A 17,859-nucleotide genomic window follows, 5' to 3' on the forward strand; every position below is an offset into this window, starting at 1 on the left:
AAAGACGCGTTTTGGAGATAGTATCGAGAGAAATAAATACGTCGCGGGTTCGAGAATTGGATTGAATCGTGATTGTGATCTTTTATTATGTACTGGTTGTTGTTGTTGCACATGACTTGCACCGTGGAAGACTTTATCGTCCACGTTGCTCAAGAACAGCACTACGGAACGTTGGATGCGGCACAGTCAAACAAGTTTGGCTGTGAGCGAGCAGAAAGTACGTCGTGTTGCCAACCATGGTAATGTATACTGCATAGTTTGGTTTTTTATGAACATCTACCACATTGAAACTGCAGTTTGCCTAAATTCATTTGCATTCGAAATCGAATTGACTTTAAAATTGGACAAATACTCAACAATAGCATGTATTTCTGCAGGATATGCTAACAACCTAGATTGGGGGCCAGTGGTGTACTTACGTGTTTCGTGCGACGATGTTGTCGACGCTCACCGTGAGATATGACGGGAGTGTATCAGCTGCTGGTTCTACACAACCAGCGAGAGAGCGGCGGGCACACGATATGTTTGGAAGCAAGAGTCATTGCAACATTCACACATCAGTATCATTTACGAAACACTGATGTTTATTTTTTTTTAAAAAATTACGTTCTTTTGATGGCGTCCTCCTGTACGAATGCATTCGTGAAATCTGCTGTTGAGATTCCTCATTGACCACTGCCACATCTCAGCTGGGATACTGTGAATTGGATCCCGAATTATCTGTTTTTAATCATCCACAGTTCTTGTTCGAGTCGTGTAGACTTTGCCCTTAAGGCAGCCCCACAAGAAAAAGTCACAAACGGATAAATCTGGCGATCTAGGGGGCCAGGGAATGTTACCGAATCGTGAGATCACTCACACGGTTGCCGGACAATTCTCGCACATATTCCATCGATTGCCGTGCAGTGTGTGATGTCGCTCCGTCCTGTTGAAACCAGGCCTCTTGAACGTTTGAAAAGTCGTTCAATGCAGGTGTAAAGAAAGTTCGTAACATCTCCACGTAACGATCTGCAGTGACAGTAATTGTGTTTCCCTGATCATTTTCGAAAAAATACGGTCCGATAATCCCATGTGATAAAATACACCATACTGTCACTTTACTAGCGTGTGAGGGGCGCACGTGAACGTCATTAGAATTTGTGTTTGACCAGCAACGGTAGTTCTGTTTATTCACATAACCTGGGACATCAAAATGTGCCTCATCTGATATCCATAACTTGTTTAGAAACTGTAATGCCCCTACGTAATATAATATTATTGTAATATTACCGCTGCGAGTACCAGCGATGATGCGCTGCCGTAATTGAGACGGCAACGCTCTTTGCTGTGACGACAACGCTCTTTTCTGTGAAAAAAAAGGCATTACATTTTTTTTGTAATTGTTGGAGGTAAGGAATGCGGATTGGACGTTGTGATTTTTTGAGGTCAGGTAAGTATGCATATAGAAGTAATTTTGAAGTGCAAGGGAGATACAACTTGTAATCGCAATTATAAAGAATAAAAAAATGTAATTTGTGAAAAAGAAGGTAAATATCGTCTACGAACTTTTATTCGGTGTTGGATCCCTGGGCCTTCATACAACTATTAGTGTGTTAAGTAATACAGTACATAGTGATTTCTTCGCGAATTAATAATACTGGGAGAATCTGCTACTATCACGGTCCGAACGACGCGCAATATTTCGCCGCCTGCCTGTGTGTTCAAGACGCTCCCTAAGCGACCAGTTTGTTACTCAGAAGATATCATCATACCGCCACTGTTGTTATACCTTCCCATTCTGCAAGTGTTTCCAGAAAATCTTACGGCGACTGTGAGTATTGTAGCAGCCACGAGAGACGGAGTCTTCATCGCGAGTTGTAGCAGTTTTCTCCGACTTTCCGTGGTGTTCTCTGACAAGGCAACCTCTCCATCGCACCCCCCTCAGATTTAGTTATAAGTTGGCACAGGATAGGCCTTGAAAAACCGAACACAGATCAACTGAGAAAACAGGGAGAAGTTGTGTGGAACTATGAAAAAAATAAGCAAAATATACAAACTGAGTAGTCCATGGGCAAGACAGGCAACATCAAGGAGAGTGTGAGCGCAGGAGCGCCGTGGTCCCGTGGTTAGCGTGAGCAGCTGCGGAATAACAGGTCCTTGGTTCAAGTCTTCCCTCGAATGAAAAGTTTAATTTTTTATTTTCAGACAATTATTATCTGTCCGTCCGATACGAGGTAACTGCGCCGTAGTATGGGGACGCTACACCTAAACAAACATCGAAACACACCACGTCAGTCGACTACAGTGCACGAAAGAGAGAGTATTCCTGCTAACGAGGCTCCTGGCTGGCAGCTGACTGTTCGCTACTTTTTTGGGAGTGATTATCACATCCACAAGAAAACTTAAATCGGGCAAGGTAGAAGAATCTTTTTACCCATTCGCCAAGTGTACAAATCGGGTGGGTCGACAACATATTCCTGTCATGTGACGCACATGCCGTCACCAGTGTCGTATAGAACATAACAGACGTGTTTTCCTGTGGAGGAATCGGTTGACCTATGACCTTGCGATCGAATGTTTTCGGTTCCCATGGGAGAGGCACGTCCTTTCGTCTACTAATCGCACGGTTTTGCGGTGCGGTCGCAAAACACAGACACTAAACTTATTACAGTGAACAGAGACGTCTATGAACGAACGGACAGATCATAACTTTGCGAAAATAAATAAAGTAACCTTTACACTCGAGCGAAGACTTGAACCAAGGACCTCTCATTCCGCAGCTGCTCACGCTAACCACGGGACCACGCCGCTCCTAAGCTCTTGCTATCCTTGATGTTGCCTGTCTTGCTCATGGACTACTCAGTTTGTATATTTTGCTTTTTTTTTTCATAGTTCCACACAACTTCTTCCTGTTTTCTCGATTGAGCTGAGTTCAGTTTTTCAAGGCCTATCCACTGTGCCCACTTATAACTAAATATGTGTGTGTGTGTGGGGGGGGGGGGGGGGGGGAGGGTTCGATGGGGAGGTTCCCTTGTGAGAAACGGAAACCTCCGACCGCCAACTCATCCTGTACCTAACCTGTCTCTCCTTACAGCAGCCACGAAGAAAACATATTCATCTATAACCAAATGTTTTCACAGACTGTTTGTATTAAGACTGGTAAAAAATTTCAATATGTACGCATCTAGGCAAAAAAATCAAAAGAGAGTTTTAAATGCAGTACCTGTCTTATCTGTGTCAAAGCGAAAGGTCAAGTTAAGTATTTGTTTTCTCTTTACGACGTAGCAGCTCATTTTAAAATTCATCGTCATTGTTTATTTTTGTTATTTGTTGACAGAATCCTAATCGTTGTCCTTCAGTTGTAGTTTGTACGGATGAAGTTTTAAATCAAGATGAATAATTCTGCGAAACACTCTGTCGGGACATTCAAACCACTGCTGCTCGCTTACGAATTGAAACCCGTGGGCTGCGTAAGACACACCTGCGTTGAACATCAGCGTTCGCTGGAGAAAGCACACTTCTCGGTCGTCCTGTTGGTTTCTTCTTTAGGGCAGATCCAGTCTCTTCAAAGTTATTTATTTTATCGTGCGTTTCGACGGAACGGCATCATGACGTCCTAAATTATAAAAACGTCCAAACTCCCTCTGCGCCGCTACCAAACCATCACTGTTTTCATAAAACATTTTTATGGCTAACGCACGCTGCTGTCCTTTCCACTGATCCACGATTACTGAAATGGCGGACTGTTTACTAGCTGTCACGCACACACAGTGCTGCCACCTGCCCATGGCTGGCACTACTCATTTCGAACATACCCAGTATTGTGTCACGCTGTATTTGTGACAATGAAGATATACAGGGTGACAATTATTGAACTATATGAAAAAAAAGTAAATTAGGTACAAACTACGGCGTTCACATACTTTATTCAACATCTCTACAGATATTCGGATTTACATTATGACATGTTCGATATGCCTGCCATCGTTGGCGGTGATATGGCTGGAGCAGACAAACTGCGAAATTCTGCATGACCAACTGAAGTGTCGGAACATAAATGCTGTCGATGATCTCCTGAATGGATGTTTTCGGCTGAACAATCGTTTTAGGGCTATTTCTGTACTCCTTGTCTTTAATATATCCCCACAAAAACGAGTCGCATGCGTTCAGATCCGGAGAATATGCCGGCCATGGAGGCAGGAATTCGGTCTCCAAAGTGCGCCTCCAGAACATTAAACACTCTCCTGCTTCGATGGGGTCGAGATCCGTCTTGTATGAACCAGATCTTGTCGAAATCAGGGTCACTTTGGATAATGGGGATGAAATCGTCTTCCAAAACCATGTTCCATTCAATAATCTCTGTGCAATCAAGGAATATCTCACGGATTATTCCGTGACTGGACATTGCACAGAACACAGCCATCCGTTGAGGGTGAAGGACTTCTCGATTGCGAAATGCGGATTCTCAGTCCCACAAACGCACCAATTTTGCTTCTTGACGAACCCATCTAAATGAAAGTGAACTCTGTCGCTAAACCAAACCACTAATTCCCATCACGCCCCACTGCCAACAATGCAGCTTGAACGTCCTAACGCAAACCGTTCAGAAGTTTTGATGTTTTTATTTCGTGTAGTTCAATAATAATCACCCTGTAGGATCATGACCGCATGATGATGAAAAATATTGATACAACAGACGAGCAGTCTAAGTAAACAAAAAAGGTAGTGAAGTAAAAATTAATGTAAACAGTTTTTTTTCTATTTCTCCTTATAAAACAATAAATGGCACGAGTGTAGCTTAGGTGTATGTTAGCTGTTTAGGCAGAAAAAGTTTGAAATTTTGATTAGTGAGAATATTTAAAAAAATTATTTGTCCTCAAGAAACTTCTCAAGAAAAAGGGGTGTCTTTTTAAGTTCAAGGTCGTTGTATAATCGGGTACATAGAATATAAACGAAAACATCCAAATCACCATTTACGTAACAGATTGATAAGACATCATACTTTAAAGCATATAAGAAATACTAGGGCTCTTCACAAGACCCAACATTTACTAATTAGGATCAAGTCTCCAGTTCTGGCCACTACACCACTTATGGCCAATTTGATGTGATTACTGAACTGTAAAGCTTCTTTTGAACACCAACAGGTATGAACAATATGAACTGTTCGATTCCATTAGATATTGAAACATTTCTTTGACTGTTCTTGTTTGGAGTCATAATTTTTTGAAAAAGTCTGTGTTGTATAAGCTGAGTTTTGTAGCGTTTCCTTTACGCAAAGCATAATCTGATTTTAGTTTTCTACACATTTAAATAAAACTGTGTCTTTTGGGAGGTAGGGCTAAGAATTATAGTTTCATTTCTTACACGTTAAATATGATACAACTCAAAAACAGTTTTCCATGTTTCTTTATGGCTTTTCTTCCCCCGGAGTTTTTCTTTTAGTGGTTAGAATGACTAATGTATGGTTTCACTGTGCTCTGTGTGTTTCTGAAACAAGGGACCGATGACCATTGCAGTTTGGTCCCTTTAATCTTTAAACCAACCAACCAAACCACTGAATTTCTATGGCCATTACAAGATCTTGGTTCACTGTTACGGCACAAGTAGAGACATGTGACCTATTTTGGCCACTTCTAAAAATACGTACAATGCATCTATAATACAGTTTTGGTCTACATTCTACGTAGACCAGTTTTATTTAATTAGGCATATTTGAAATATTTCTGGTGTTTTTTTATATCAAGATATACCTAATTAATTGTCTTGCCTGAACATCTCATATTAATTTATCTAACCTCATAATAGTGAAATATGCTACCCATATTATGAAAATATAATGTTTTTTAGCTCAAAGTTTTGAAGTCAACGAATGAATAAGCAAAGTTAAAACGCACAAGAGGCTATTGTTGATGGTATTATGGCTACTACTGCAAACAAGTTGTACAATGCTCCAAGAACATTAGTAAATAAAATTTCTGGTCGATCTCCACAAGAATGTACAGTGCACTGTGGCCTACGTTCTGTTGAAAGAGGGAAAATACGAAAATAAAAATAATAATATTGGTGGGTTTGGTTCTGGACTGTTTCAACATGCGATTTCCAGGTAAATCTCCACATATCTGCCTTTTCAATAGTTTTTGAGCAGATACATAAAGTTCGAAGGCTGCATTAGAAACAATCAACCTTGAGAAAAGTGATATCGTGGCTTTCTTAAGAGAGGTAAATTTATGTCACAGAAACATGGTATAGGTTAATGGGACTCGAGATTCTTCTACAGAGGACAGAAACAAGAAATTGATGCCAGAAAGCATCTGAAACGCTGAAACATAAGGATATGTTAAATGACCCTAACAGAGTTTTTTATGTGGATAAAACCTTTTTTCTGGCTCCTAAAAGGGAATTAAACATAGATTGTTTCTAGGCCCATCATTACAGTACTTTTTGTTTAATTGTTTTTCTGTTTCACTGAATTGCTGTAACTTTTATCTCCTATTTTTCAAGTAATTTTAAACTTTTTGCTATAGTTAACATATAGCCTATATCGATCTGTTCTTCAGATGGTCATAAGTGGTTTCCCAGCACTACTCTATATGGAACAGATAATTTATCAACCCACAGCCCATCTTGTATTCATATGCCAGTTTACAGAACATCATTTAACTATTTATTATTGATGAGCATCCTACTTCCTGTAAGTAATTTTCCACGAGTAACCCACTGCTGTAACTCTTGTACTCTGCTTGCTTAATGTGCCTTGAGACACATAGGAGAGTTGAGCATTTTTAATCTTCACTTTATCTTAGTCACAGCACAAGCTCAACTGACAAAAATGTTCAATACTTCTTCAAGTTATCTCCCCTTTTCCCTGTAATCATAGATACCACCACAATCACTTTTGAATCACATTAATTTAGATATATCATTTAATGCACGAGTTCTAAAGGGTGGGACCTTGTGTTATGTACTTCCAAGTGTGGGAATATGTCTTTTACCTTGTGTTATGTACTTCCAAGTGTGGGAATATGTCTTTTTTTTGTAACTGTGTACTCACACTATTTATTCAAATATTGTGCCACTTCAGTGTTACCTTGCATCACAGGCTTTCAATACTAATACCAATTTAGTAAAACAAGGCACCATGGCTGTTGAAAGATGTGCATACACGAAGTGAAAACACACACATGTAAACAAAACAAAAAGACATATGTTTTGCAGAAGGAGTTTTTCTGTAGAAACTCCATACTTCACTCATAAATATGTAAAAATGTGTACAATATTATGTAATTTGTACAATGTTATGAAAAGTATGGACTGCTACCCACCATATAACGGAGATGTTGTGTTACAGACAGGCACAACAAGAAGACTGCTTCGTTTTGTTGTGCCTGTCTGGGACTCAGCATCTTCACTATGTCCTTTTCATAATGTTATGAATATTCTATCCTGGATTTCCCACTGTTTAAAAATGTCTACAGTAGTTTCCAACTGAAGTCTCTACAGCTGGATTCTCTTTGATGGACCACTCATCAGCAATACAGATGTGTCCGATTCCGCCCATCTACTTTGATCTGTGTTGGTGTCAAGATGGAGGACACTCTTATTTCCAGTACATACAATATGTCGTCCATAACGTCACTAAAATAAATGTCGTTGTAAAATCCATACCAACTAACATACTACCAAATAGCATCGAACTATTAACCATATGACGAACTAACAATTTCAAAACGGAAAAGAAATCAGTTGCCAATAACTAGCAACAAAAAAAAAAAAAAAATAAGTCACTGTCAAGTTAACACAAACTCCCAAAAGATCGAGTGACACACAGATTTAAGTCACTGCTGCACTAACAACATTCACAAACAATTCAGAAACACTAGAGTACAGATTAAGTACCATCACTTGTATAATTCCTGTAGATCATCCATTTTCCTGATTCTTAATTCTGGGACCAGTTCACCAATAACGATGTTAATAAAATTCAGATCAAAGATAAGTGTCTGAAATAGTAGTATGCACACAGACAACAGAGGGGCACCAGGTGTTAATGCAGATTTTCCAGTTTTTTTTTTCTCCAGAGCAAGTGAAAATGTTTCTCCACAAAACTTCTGATAACAATAACACAGCAGTGTATCCAGTATGTATAAAATTCTATTGGCTACCTTGGATACTCGCAAGAAGCAACAATTTGCATTAGACCTAGAACTAAGTTTGTTTTTTGAACAAATTTGTTTCTCTTAAGATTACAGAAAGAGGGAGAAGAAAACTTACTGCGAACCCACTGCTAGACATACACAACACACTTCATAGTTCCGCAATTTTTGCCTTGATCACAAGATTTATATGAGATGTCAAATGTTAAACTGAAATGTTCATCGAGGAACAGTTCCATTGCACCCAAAACTGTGCACCACGGGGCAGAAACTAAAATTATTTTCCTTCTTAATTTAAGTTCTTCCTTAGCCAAACTTCTTGCCTGCAGCATTCCTTCAACAGATGAACAAGATGTAAATTGGGGTGACTAGGAGCTTAACAACAAAAATGGCAGCAGGGGAAGATGAAATATCAGTGGCAAGGATAGTGAAGACTGCAGTGCAGACTACAAAACCTTCAGCACTCATTGAAAATTTATCCTTTAGTGTTTCCTTTGCAGTTAAGGTACCAAAAGTGAGGCAGACGTAAAATATAAAACTGCCATCCCATATCACTTCTTTCTGCTTTCTCAAAAATATCACAGGAGCTGATGAAATTGAAAGTTACTATTTACCCAGCCAACAATGAACTTCAGAATTGCAGCCATCACGGTCTCTGTCCAGTACGGGAATTGCGCTCATAGACTACACGCAAGACACAATTAAAAGTTTGGAGAAAAATAAAAAGTTTCGTAGGAATCAATTTAAATCGGTTGAAGTCATGATCCGGGTCAGCGGTAGTCACGGCGATGCTTTATCTAGTGCTCACAGGTTGCCAATGTGTCAGTTTCGCGTAGCCAATACCACGATTCTCTAACATAACCAATCAGACGCAAGAGGAGTGTCAATGTGTTTCTAGAGCCAAAACTGAAACCAGTGTCTCGTTTGCTGCTTTTCAGTGTATTAGCGAGTTCCGAGAGAAATATTATGCGATTATGGCAGCGAGTGCTATGAAGGGAACTGATTTAAATAATTTAGTTGTGCACGGCGACATCGTCCGTGGGTGCATGACGCTTGGATTAACTGCAGAGGCACGAAAATGCATCAAATGCGGTGGTGAAATGCCTTTTAAAGAATCACAAACTTGTGTGGATGAAATCATCCGAAAGTGCAGCAAAAGCTGCTACTCTGAGCAAATGGAGTGGATCGATGTTTTTTAATTCAATCACGGGAGAAGGTAGAGGATCAATGTTTATTAATAATAGATCGCATGTTCGATGTTTTAATAAAGATTGATCCACCTACCTTCTCCCGTTATTTAATTAAAAAACATTGGTCCACTTACAAGCAGAGGTCCATCAACTTTTTAACCTATCTACACGGTGACGCAGGCACCACACTGCAGCCATTCACTCTCGTGGGCCCTAGTTTGCGAGTAACTGACGGATAAAACATTCCGAAAGTAGTATGATAACAGTGCTAAAAAAAGCTTGCATTACATCGTCCCTTTGTGTGGTATAATGGATAGGATAACAACTTCTCATCGGGTAGATTATTGATTTGAAGCTTATCCCAAGCAAAAAATTTGTTTACTTTTAGATCTTTATCGAAATTGCTTCGACCATTATTTTTATTCCATTAACTGGTTTAAATGCAATTTATTTCTACTCCTTTGTCAAATTATTTTAATCACAGTATGAAAGTTTTTATTTATTTCAGCCGGCCGGGGTGGCCGTGCGGTTCTAGGCGCTACAGTCTCGAACCGCGCGACCTCTACGGTCGCAGGTTCGAATCCCACCTCGGGCATGGGTGTGTGTGATGTCCTTAGGTTAGTTAGGTTTAATTAGTTCTAAGTTCGAGTGGACCGATAACCTAAGAAGTTAAGTCCCGTAGTGCTCAGATCCATGTGAACCATTTATTTCATTTTTTCTTTATATCATTCTTTTTCCAATTGAAATTTTTGTACATCTGAATTTAATTATATTTACCTACCATAATATTCAATTATTTGAAAATTTCGATCAGCTAAAAAAAGATGGAATAATCTATTTATGTTTGTGCAGTAGTGTGAAAAATGTATTTCTGTTACCAGATGAGCAACTTTTTAGCACAATACTAGCCATACATTACCATGTAGATACTTCAAAAAGGCGATCACACCTCTCCTTGTTAGCGTGCTCACGCAGGTCGATTGGCGACTACCGAAGAACGGGATACAACCCGTCGGCTTTGGCCAATGACGACGTAATTTGCCAGACATCATTTGTTACACAGATTTAACAGCTGAGACGAGTGTTCATAAACGCAGGAAAAAAACAGATGGCAGCCAGTAATATTTCGACCATAATGTTAAGGGTATCGCTTGTTTGAGTCCTAATACTTCTGTAAAAAAATAAGGGAAAGAAAAGGGATAGAAGTAGCTGTAGCATAGAATACCTCACCTGACATATTTATGAATTGTATCTCGAACTGCAGTAAAGCTGTGTAGGTTAACTGCAGTACGGGACACAAATGTAATGTACGTGGATTTCTTCGGTTTAGTTTGTATTAGTATCCTATTGTTCAGCTGAACTGCATAAGTCAACTGAAATACGATATACAAATTTTACAGGCGTTGTTTCTTTCGCCTTCGCTACCACTAATAGTCTGTTCTTACGTAGTTAATATTAATAGCGAAGGCAGAAGATAAGAAAGAATAGGATACTACTGTTAACGAAAACGAGGAAATCGGCGTACGTTACATTGGCAACCTCTACCTCACGTCAACTACGCAAAGGCGGAAGAAGACGACACACACGGGATACAAATTTTACGTCTGTCGGTCTTTTCGCCTTTAGTAGTGCAGATTTTCTGACGGACCAATAACCTTCTGAACTATTGGTACAAGCCCCAGTCGATGAAGATCTCAATTCAATATTATGATTGACAACAAGATGCTGAAAACCCCTGTTCCCCCTGTATGTAGAAAAACCATCAGAAATGACTACGGAATCCTCTGCAACTTGATCTTCAATTAATTTCACCAAAACTTTCTTCGTTCGATTAGGAACTACTTTAAAAACTACATCGTCATATTCTGGACCTGAAATTACAGCCCCCCAAATCCATAATCCTACCGCAGGTTCCCTCCTGTTGTACTTCGTTTATATATTATACAAAACAAGCACCAGTCTACAACGGTATGCTCAGATACACGACATTCATGCACACGCAGCCACACAGGATACCTCAAACACCACCACTACGTATTTTTTTTTATATCCTTCAAGGCCAGGTTAGATTGCTCAAACCATGTTCCTCGTCTAATTGAGTGCCATAGCCGATCCTTGCTACACCTCCATACGAGTAAATCGTGAGTACGACGAGCAGACACACTTATCAGGTGCATATGGTCGCCGCACTCACGACATCGAACGTAATCAGCAAGAAGACCAGACATTTGCAAAAATCGAATGGTTTCCATCATGTCTACGCCCACAGGCTCCTTTAAATCATCTATATTCATGGGAATAGATAAATCCATACCTATAAACGAAAATGAAAAACTAAAAATTTTTCTAAATTAAAAAACTATTCGTCCACATTATCTCAAACTTACTAAGAATGAAATTAAGTACCGACTGAATTGGATAGAACCAATTATTTAAATCAACGCACACGAAAAAAATCTTATGCAAGTCTAGCGCTGTCTTTTAAAGCCACATTGGTTCAAATGGCTCTGAGCACTATGGGACTCAACTGCTGAGGTCATTAGTCCCCTAGAACTTAGAACTAGTTAAACCTAACTAACCTAAGGACATCACAAACATCCATGCCCGAGGCAGGATTCGAACCTGCGACCGTAGCGGTCTTGCGGTTCCAGACTGCAGCGCCTTTAACCGCACGGCCACTTCGGCCGGCTCAAAGCCACATTCTTTTTTTTTTCAATGTACAATGATGGCGCTTATCCACAGCAGACAACCTATTTATTATCTATGGCTCGAAAGTAAACACATAATATCTAAGAGTAATCTATGACATCATTGGTCAAAGTGGAAAGGTTGTATCCCGTTCTTCAGTAGACATTACCATGTAGATACACTACTGGCCATTAAAATTGCTACACCACGAAGATGACGTGCTAAGGACGCGAAATTTAACCGAAAGGAAGAAGATGCTGTGATATGCGAATGATTAGTTTTTCAGAGCATTCACACAAGGTTGGCGCCGGTGGCGACACCTACAACGTGCTGACATGAGCAAAGTTTCCAGCCGATTTCTCATACAGAAACAGCAGTTGATTGGCGTTGCCTGGTGAAACGTTGTTATGGTGCCTCGTGTAAGGAGAAGAAATGCGTACCATCACGTTTCCGACTTTGATAAAGGTCGGATTGTAGCCTGTCGCGATTGCGGTTTATCGTATCGCGACGTTACAGCTCACGTTGGTCGAGATCCAATGACTGTTAGCAGAATATGGAATCGGTGGATTCAGAAGGGTAATACGGAACGCCATGCTGGATCCCGACGGCCTCGTATCACTAGCAGTCGAGATGACAGGCCATGGGCGTACCCAGCGAGGGGTAAGGGGGGGGGTCAGCTGCCCCCCCCCCCCCTCCCCTAGAAGATATTCGCAGTTTTTCACTAGTTTACTGTTTTATTTAATAAGAAATGCTGCATGTTTTCTCGGATTGCACAAGTGCATTTTTGTATTTACAATGTTTATTAAAGCAGTTTTTCACTGGCTTACTGTTTTATTTAATAAGAAGTACTGTATGTTGTCTCGAGTCCTTGTTTCCTGAGACTAGTATGACCTGCCCCCCCCCCCCCCCCCCCCAGTTCAGATCATGGGTATGCCCTTGTGACAGGCATCTTATCCGCATGGCTGTAACGAATCGTGCAGCCACGTCTCCATCCCTGAGACAACAGATGGGGCCGTTTGCATGACAACAATCATCTGCAAGAACAGTTCGACGATGTTTGCAGCAGCATGGATTAGGAAACCTCTACAGACAAAAGTCACTCAATAGTCAACTATAAATTAATGTTTTACAAGATTTATAAAAGTTAATGTTTTGGGTATCTTATACTATACCCTGGGACTCAATGTCGATTTTGTTCACGTCAGTGGAAGTGAGGTTATATTTGTTTTCCGCTTGATTCTCAGGCTTGACTGATGAAGAGATCACTGAGTTGGTCAACAGAATTGATCCAGATAAGTCTGACGTAGAGTCTGATGATGAAGATGACGCTTTGATACAAAGAAATCAAAGTGACGAAAGTTCATCAGATGAAGAATCTGTACCTCTTGCTAAAATCCGAGAAAGAAGCGAGTTTTGGAGGTATACAGATGTGTAAGGATGATTGTGTTATTAAAGAAATTACGGTCTCTTACTAGATGGTTTACTTAAAAAAAACTAATTTGCCTTTTTTTTAGTTTTCAGGTGCTTAGCACTTCCAAAAACCTCCGATGCAACATTGCTGCCAGCACATCAGTGGCCACAGATGAACTCAAGAAACCATTTGAATACTTTTGCAAATACTTCCATGGTTCATTTTTTACGGATATGTCTCAATTCACAAATTATAGGCATGTTAATAAAACAGAAAAATCACTAAAATGTACTGCAGAAGAAATGGACAAGTTTTGAGGAGTGAGCATTGTTGCAGCATCTAAGAATGTGCTGGGAGAGGAAAAGTAGGTACCCACTAGTTGCAGACAATGTTTCTAGAGACAGATTTTAGCTACTGAGGAACAATATAAAATTAGTTGACGACAATGCTGTTAGTGAACAGGAAAACATTACCACTTTTGGAAAATAAAACCAATATTGGAGACTGTTAGAAAGGGATGTTTAGAAAACCATCGGTCAACGGAAATATCTATCGATGAGCAGATGATTGTTTCATGGAAAAGTGAAAATGAAGCAGTATGTAAAGCGAAAACCTAACCCAGAAGGTTTGAAGAATTTTGTCATGGCACACCCTCATGGCATACCCCTTTATTTCTGTATGTATGAAGGAAAAGGGAAAGAAATTCAGTCTGAAAAAGTGCCCCCTCCAGAGAAATTAGATGTAAGAGGCAGAGTAGTGGTGAAACTTAGTGATACATTGACAGAGAAGTCATTAATTTATGTTGACAGATATTTTACTTCTGTTCCCCTCCTCGACAAGTTACTAAGAGACAGGAACATTACTGCCACTGGCACAATAATGCTGAGTCGCATCCCCACACGTATACGGTTTGAGGAAGATACAACAATGAGAAAAACAAGAGGCAGCCATGATCAGGTGGTAAGGAATGACGGGAACCTAGCAATTATCAAATGGTTTGACAACTGAGTGATTTATTTGGCTTCAACAGAACCAAGTGTTGAGCCAACTGAGAAATGCACTTGGTGGTCTAAAAAAGAGAAAAAGTACATTGAAGTTCCTCGCCCATGTGTAGTAAAGGCATACAATACTTACATGGGAGGTGTTGACCTGTTAGATAGGATGGTGGGAAAGTATGGCATGAGAGCCCGGACCCACAAATGGACCATCAGAGTGATTCATCACTTTATTGATTTTGCAATTGCTGCTGCATGGTTGGAATACAGAGAGACTGCAATGCAGAATGGTATTGCAAAGAACCATACAGTGCCATACTATCAGCTCAAGCTTGATATTGCAGAAAATTTGGTGGATTTTCACCAACAGTCAAGTTTACTGATCGAACCTGTGGAGCAAGAACTAGACTCCGAAGATGAAGGAAAAGACCATGACGTCCCATCCCACTACCACCAATGGAAAAAAGAAAAGCAAGCAAGCTTCATTTGCCTGAAATGATGAATCATGTTCAGAAGAACAGGTCAAAATGCTGGGCAGAAGGTTGTGGAGGTCTTACTTTTGTACAATGTGAGCAGTGCAAAATGTTCCCTTGCTTCATTGCTGAGAGGAACTGTTTTAACAAATTCCACAAAAACTAAAATATATTTAGTGTAAGTGTTGTTAATTTATTGATACTTGTGATAATACCAAAAGAGGGACAATAATTTGACACATTTTGCTATGGTAATTTCGTTTATATATTTTTAATTGTTTACATAATATGGTTAAAAATTTTGATACCAAATTTCTTTTTTCACCTATCATGGTATCTACAGAAAATATGAACAATGTGTGTAATACTTCTGACTGGAATTTTTTTGGAATAAATCAAAATGAAACTGCATAGTTGTGTATATAAATGCGCTGCTTGAGTCCCAAGGTATCATACGTGATACCATCTATAAAAAATTGTGAATGGTTAAAAACTTTTTTTGAGGTCATTCATAGTTAACTAGCATTAACAGATTGCAGTTAACACAAATTTAGCTCACTTGAAATTTTAATATATGCTCGGGACTGGAGAGGATATACGTAAATGACTTACAGCTACAATATGATACAGCCAAAATTGTATTACATGCAGATGACGAGTTTTTGAAGTCACTCAATTTTAGACTCATCACATTCCACTACTGATGAAGCAGCAAAAAAGTATTTAGACTCGGTTTAGTGCAAATAAACTTACAATGAATGCAATGCAAACAAATTGCACTCAGGATGAAGACATTAATCTATTACTGCATGACAGACTAACAGAGAGAGTGCAGTTTGCAGAACTTGTAGGGATTCTTATAGATGAGGCTATAAATTGGAAACATAACGTAAGATTTCTTCTACACAGACTTAAGTGATTTCCACTGAGTGTTGTCGCAAGTGTTTCCACTTCAGAAGGCATCAGAATGGCAGACTTGGAATATTTTCATTCCGTTGCCTCATATGGAATAGCATTCTCGGCAAACTCAGAATCTGATTAAAAAGAAATTTTATCTTACAAAAATGAGTTGTTCGAATAATTACCCACAGCCGTACAAACCTATCTACAGGTCTCTTTTCAAGACATTAGGAATACTTACTCTGTCATCACTCTATATATTTAAAAGTGTACTCTTAACCAAAGCAAATCTAAGCACTCTCCACACAAATGCCGACTATAACATATGGAATAGGAATAATCTACATACCGAACAAACAAAAACAGCAGCAACTCAGAATCGTATAAGCTCTACAATGCATTAAAGACTTAACGGATGATATAAATTTTAAGTTGGAACTTTGAAAATTTTGTAACTCATAAACGTTGCAATTCAGTATATGAATACCTCTCATATCAAGGAAATGATTTTATAAACTTATCTCCAATATAATGCAGTTCTCTGATAAGTCCTGTGAGCTTATACTATAGTATTTTACTACCTTTATTACTCTTTGTTTCCCAGTAATAACTACATATAGAATAAACTATTATATACCATTCACATGCAAAGAAACTATAAATTTACTGGTAAATGTTGTAAGCAGTTACATTTCGTACATTCCATATTTTTAATTTTTATGTATGGCAAGTCCAATACCATTTGTACGGTGGCTTTGATGCTAAATAAATAAATAAAACTCGTCGTCTAGCTGTATATACTGCACGGACACATTGCCGTAGTAAGGTCCGATAGTTCGCGAATTCGAAGCAAAAACTAAACAATACGAAGATTGAGTTAAACGGGTAAAGGAAATGAGCACAGAACTTACCGCGCTCCGCTTGCTTACGATGCGCGCAACATGTACACACCTACACACACTGTCTCGCAATCGATACTGTGAGACGCTCTCCCGAATAGCGCCGAAGAGAGCCGAAGGGTAGAGGTCTAGCATCGATCGCGTAGCAGACGGAACGACGTCATCCCGGATTTCCACGCTACATTCTAGATAATACGAAACTAAAATAGAAAGCACTTGATCATACTGTTTATGGCTGGCTTTATATTGTTCCAGCCTGCTTTATCACAACTTTATTTTGCCCACTGTCCATTGTCTCACAAACTTGAGTCATTGTTGCAGTGTTTTGACACGACGAAACATCAGCTTCTTCATCCCGATCTTTCAGCAAAGACATCGCTATTTTATGGCTCTCCGCTGGGTCAGCCCTTCCAAACAGAATGCGCTGTACAGCTCTTTTCTTTTTCGTTGTAGATCAATTTTTCTCTTCTGGCATGAAGTGCTTATCATTGTGACTGCGAATTGCAGTTAACGTTGCTTTTGTGGAAACTGTCTGTTTTTCGATAACACGTAATACACTAAAGTCTATTCACCGAGAGCTGGGACGAAACATAAACAGTGTCACGTGAGCGACTATGCTCGTTTCCAGAGAAAGCATTCGGTGTTCACGTGGGGCACGCTTTGCAGCTGGTGGCGTTCGGCTGGCTGGCGAGATGTCTCAGAGGACCGTGAGAAACCTGGGCAACAATGCGCGACACAAATTTAACAATAATGTTAAACTGAGTTCATTCTGTCGAAGGAGATATATTTTCATTCAGGTTGCTAACAAAACGCTCCATTCAAACACAATTAATTGTTAATTTTAATAACAATACCAGTAATAATAATGATAAAGGACGAAACAAGGTTCACTCTGTCGAACTTTAACTGTTGTAATAGAGGACCGGTTTGTTATAAACCTCTCTCCTCTATAATGCAGCCTAATTTCCACATTTGAGTTTCCACTTTTTCTACGACATGGAAGACGCACTTGTTCCAATCCTCTGCAGTCACTGTTCTTACTGCTTCTTTTAGCAGTACTTTAACTTCCGGCATTTTGTATGTTTTTCGCTGCAACATAGTCTTTGATTCTGGCTCACACTAACTCGACGGCGTTTAATTCACAGTGGTACGGAGGAATTCTGAGAAC

The 17,859-nt window shown here is 39.5% G+C and overlaps 1 protein-coding gene across 1 annotated transcript in view; it reads right to left on the reverse strand.

Annotated features, from left to right (window-relative positions):
• LOC126456740 (uncharacterized) overlaps positions 1 to 16,733 on the reverse strand; it is a 181,533-nt gene extending 164,800 nt beyond the window's left edge. Inside the window, exon 1 of the mRNA XM_050092485.1 lies at positions 16,704 to 16,733. The gene's annotated coding sequence lies outside the window, so the exon portion shown is untranslated. The remainder of the gene's footprint in view (positions 1 to 16,703) is intronic.
• Positions 16,734 to 17,859: the final 1,126 nt, after the last annotated feature.

The sequence above is a fragment of the Schistocerca serialis genome, chromosome 2 (assembly GCF_023864345.2).
Source record: "Schistocerca serialis cubense isolate TAMUIC-IGC-003099 chromosome 2, iqSchSeri2.2, whole genome shotgun sequence".
NCBI lineage: Eukaryota > Metazoa > Arthropoda > Insecta > Orthoptera > Acrididae > Schistocerca > Schistocerca serialis.